General features: G+C 47.7%; 1 pseudogene; it reads left to right on the top strand.

The window, feature by feature from the left end:
• The first annotated feature begins 3847 nt into the window (after positions 1-3847).
• LOC129027048 (immunoglobulin heavy variable 7-4-1-like) lies at positions 3848-4339 on the top strand (annotated as a pseudogene).

Below are 4339 nucleotides of genomic sequence, written 5' to 3'. Positions count from 1 at the left end.
GGAGAAACGTTTCAAACATCCTACATTACTGAAGAAAAGCTTTAATTAGTGTAATATTTTTGCTCGACAGTTTTATTGGTTTTGTTTTATTTTCAGCAACTTGAATAGAATCATGCACATCATGATATTTGGGTGAACAGCAGGCCACATACACGATAATGATCTCATTAGATTATAATACTGTATTTTCGCTGCATTTCTTCCATGCTTAGATATGCTCATATATATACATACCTACCATGGTGATTCAACTGCCCACAGTATTCACTACACTTACATGATGTACAGATTTGTTACCTAAGAGCACTATGCTATCCCACACAGCCTGGGTGTAGCAGGGTATTTCATGTAGGTTTGTGTAAACACACTCTATGATCCTTGCACAATGACAAATTGCCTAAGGATGCATTGCTCATATGTATCCCTACTGTTAAGCCATACATCGTTGTATCTCATCTCTCTCCATTTTTGGTCTCTGTTAAAATTCTCATGTTGTTTTTGCATTCTTCTCTGAGCTCATTGAACACATTTATAAGGTTTCCTTTGAATTTTCTTCCAGGTAATCAATATACCTCCTTTTAATTTGTGTCAGTTTCTAGTGCTTTGTTTTGTTACAGAATTTAGACTGCTTTTTTTCTCTTTCATTATTATTATCACTTTTGTACTTTCTCTGTTGCTTTCTGCTCATTAGAAGGAAAAGCCACCGTAACCACTCTTCACAGAATATGCTCAGGGCAAATGCCATCACCTGTTAGCCCAGTCCATGATTGTGGTGTCTCTTAAAATTTCATACTGGTCCAACCTTTTTGTTGTTGTTGTTAGTGGAACTCAGACCTATAGAGGATTTTAAGTTTTGCCCCTACTCTAAATTAGGTGGCATCGAAATTCATCCTGCAGGCAGTCTCTGATAAAGTGGAGGAATTGGACAAAGATTTAGCATGTATATGGTTCATAAAAATAACATGAGTTTAAGGTTTTCTCAGCCAGTTGCTACATATTGCTATTTTATAATCACTTCTTTGAATGTCTCTTGAGTTTATCTTTTGAAAATTTAGATCAGAATATATACCATGTTTGAGGCTTCTTGTCTGGCTTAACGATCTCCTATAGGTCAGTGTGTGAAAAGGCACAGAGTCTATCTGAAGAGGAGAACTCAGGGAAGCCCCAAAACAACAGAGGAGACAAAACTGAGGACTTTGAGGAATCTAAAGCTTCTGGGACCTGCAGCCTCCAGACATGCTCAGCACCCTCTCGTTATCCACGGACTAATTTCTTTCTCTTTTCTGAGTGGTATTTGCCAGGGTTCCTGTCCTCCACTTTGACACTTTGGTATGTCCACGTGTGTCCATTGTGTTTCAGCCAGGGACACAGAACCAGGAAAACATCATGGCTTTTCTAGAGGGAGGTGACCTGGGTAATCAACAGTTGGAGTAGAAAGTGCCTTTGTCCATGTGTCACAGGCCTGAGGGCCACGGGCAGGAGGTCAGGAAGAGAGGATGACCAGACGGCTGGGGAAACCAGGATGAACAAAGCCACTCTCCTTCCTGGTGAGGAGGGGCATGTGGAAGCCTGGTGTCCCTGTAGGCCTGAACCACACTCACCTGCCCTCTGCTACCTGCCAAGGAGGTGACCCGCAGAGCAGCAGCAGCTCCTGAGTCACTGACAGAGGCTGCCTCCTCCTCCAAACCCTCCAGTATGTGTGCTTCCATGAGTGTGAGCCCCAGCAGATCCCAAAGTTTTCAATGGGTTCACCTAGCTAGTGTCTGTCCTCAGCTCCATCCCCAGGCTTCTGCCCTGGTTGTGTCCACAGTGTCACAGCAGCAGTGACAGTGACAGCCAGGGCCTGCACTTTCCAGCGCAACAAGTTTGGAAGAATCAAGTCCCAGAACCAGCCTGGATTTGGGGCAAACACACAAATTTCACTCTGAGGGGAAGTGCTGGAAAGCAGCCTTGAGTCCTTCTCAGCGCACATGTGGCTGATGCTCTGCATCCCATCAGTGACACATGAGCCCTCCCCATCCCCAGCATGGAGCTGTTTCAATCGCAGCAGGATGGGAGTGTGTCTTCTCTCTGGCGGCTCTTTAAGCACAGCTCTTATGTTCCTGAGATTTGAGGTTTATAAAGATGTGTCAGTCACCCACAGAGTGGACCTGAACATGTAAGACAAGAACAGGATCCCCAGGAGAGGCACCTCATATGAGAAGGGACAGGCAGATTCCATCAGACACTGGTCCTCAGAAACCCTGACCAGCTACTCACCTCCCCAGGTCCTCTGTGCCTGATCAGTGCCTGTGTTTGCTCCTGAAAAGATCCCCATGAAGGGTCCCCAGTTCCTGCGCCCTTCCTTGATGTGCCTCTGGGAGTGGGGCTGGCTGGGCTGTGGGTCTGCTGTGGGTCTCCCCACAGATCAGTGGCTCAGTGCAGGCTGCACCGACTCGGTGGGGCTGGCCTGTGGCTGACCCTCCCAGGGGAAGCCTGGGTGCTTCTCAGGGGCATCTGCAGGATCCCAGGTTCTGGGAGAACAGGGAAGCCACAGTGCGTGCAGGGCCCCATCTCCAGGTGTAAAGTGTTTGCTGTTGCTCTGTTGACAAGGGCGTATCCCCAGGCCTGGGGCACTGTGGGCTCATGACCAATGCGCTAGACACAGTGAGTAAGGCACATTTACCTCCCATTACTGTGGGAAATCTAGGCACTGTGTGTGTGTGTGTGTGTGTGTGTGTGTGTGTGTGTGTGTGTGTGCGTGTAGATTAGGAGTTATGGAGTGGGCTCTGAGCCCCGTGATTTTGTAGGTTTAGAAATTATCTGATGAGATGTTCATCCAAAGGAACCGACAAGAGATTAGGTGTTCTCCCAAAGCCCCTGGGAGCTCCTGAACTCACTGTGAGTGTGGACTGATCCAGTGCTTCCGGAGCTCCAGAGAAGGGGCTCCCTGGTGGTTTCATAGAATCCTTGCTTGGGGTCTTTCTGCAGAGTTCTCTGGCTGTCCTACGGCCAGTTTAGTATTGTAAGAGATGGTGTCAGCAGCACATGGTATCACATGTCACTAAATGAGCATTCTGAGCCAGGACACAGCCACTTCATACTGGGGGGAAAATGCTTTGGGAGCCCAGACAGGAGCCTCTCTGCAGTGCAAGGGCTGGGCTGCAGGGGGCGCTCAAGGCCCACCCATCACAGGCTCCACCCCCCCAGAGCAGGAGCACAGGAGGCTGGGGAGGGATTCCCCTCAAGATCTGTGTCATTCTTCTAAAAAAAATCTAAAATCTAAAATAAGTATTTGACAAAGACTGCTGAACATTCTATAAATAGCCTATGCGATTGTGAGCATTTATCAAACTTGATGTTGTAATGAGAACCACTTTTATACTAGATATTTCTAACCCTGCTAGATATCTTAACAGTATGCAGCTGGAGGTTAAGGAAGTTTTTCTTTTATATAAATAAGTGCAACTTTTGGAGAAACACACTCATCCCCCGAATAAGACATTCATGTATTAAAGCCTAGAAATACTTTAAATTACCTCTGAGCCATTCAAGTGTGGGTTCACAGTGAAGTCCTATTCTAGGGAACATTGTTCTCCAGGGGGAGGGGCTTTGTCAACAAAGAGCTTAGGGATGTATCAGGGGGCATATGGCCTCTAAGGGGATTATAGCTTGAACCCTTAGCATCCTCCTGTTGGTAATCCATGTGTCACTCTCCAATCTTTCTCATGCAGTAGCAGGTATGAAATAGCATCGCTCATGAATATGCAAATACCTGAGGTAAATATAGATATCTTTGTGCCCTGAGAGCATCACCCAACAACCACAACCCTCCTCAGAAGAAGCCCCTAGACCACAGCACCTCAACATGTACTGGACCTGGAGGATCCTCTTCTTGGTGGCAGCAGCAACAGGTAAGGGACCTCCCAGTCATCGGGCTGAGAGAGAAACCAGGCCAGTCAAGGGAGACTTCATGCACTCCTGTCTCCTCTCCACAGGTGTCCACTCATGGGTGCAGCTGGTGCAGTCTGGGCCTGAGGTGAAGAAGCCTGGGGCCTCAGTGAAGCTTTCCTGCAAGGCTTCTAGATACGCCTTCACAAGCTATGCTATCAGCTGGGTGTGACAGGCCCATGGACAAGGGCTTGAGGAAATGGGATGGATCAACACCAACACTGGGAACCTAACGTATGCCCAGGGCTTCACAGGACGGTTTGTCTTCTCCATGGACACCTCCATCAGCATGGCATATCTTCATATCACCAGCCTACAGGCTGAGGACACGTGCAAGAGGCACAGTGTGGAAACCCGCATCCTGAGAGAATCAGAAACCCTGAGGGAGGAGGCAGCTGTGCTGAGCTGA

Source organism: Pongo pygmaeus, chromosome 22, assembly GCF_028885625.2.
Source record: "Pongo pygmaeus isolate AG05252 chromosome 22, NHGRI_mPonPyg2-v2.0_pri, whole genome shotgun sequence".
Lineage (NCBI taxonomy): Eukaryota > Metazoa > Chordata > Mammalia > Primates > Hominidae > Pongo > Pongo pygmaeus.
The sequence above is the reverse complement of the archived record's forward strand: the minus strand, read 5'-3'. Positions and strand labels throughout refer to the sequence as shown.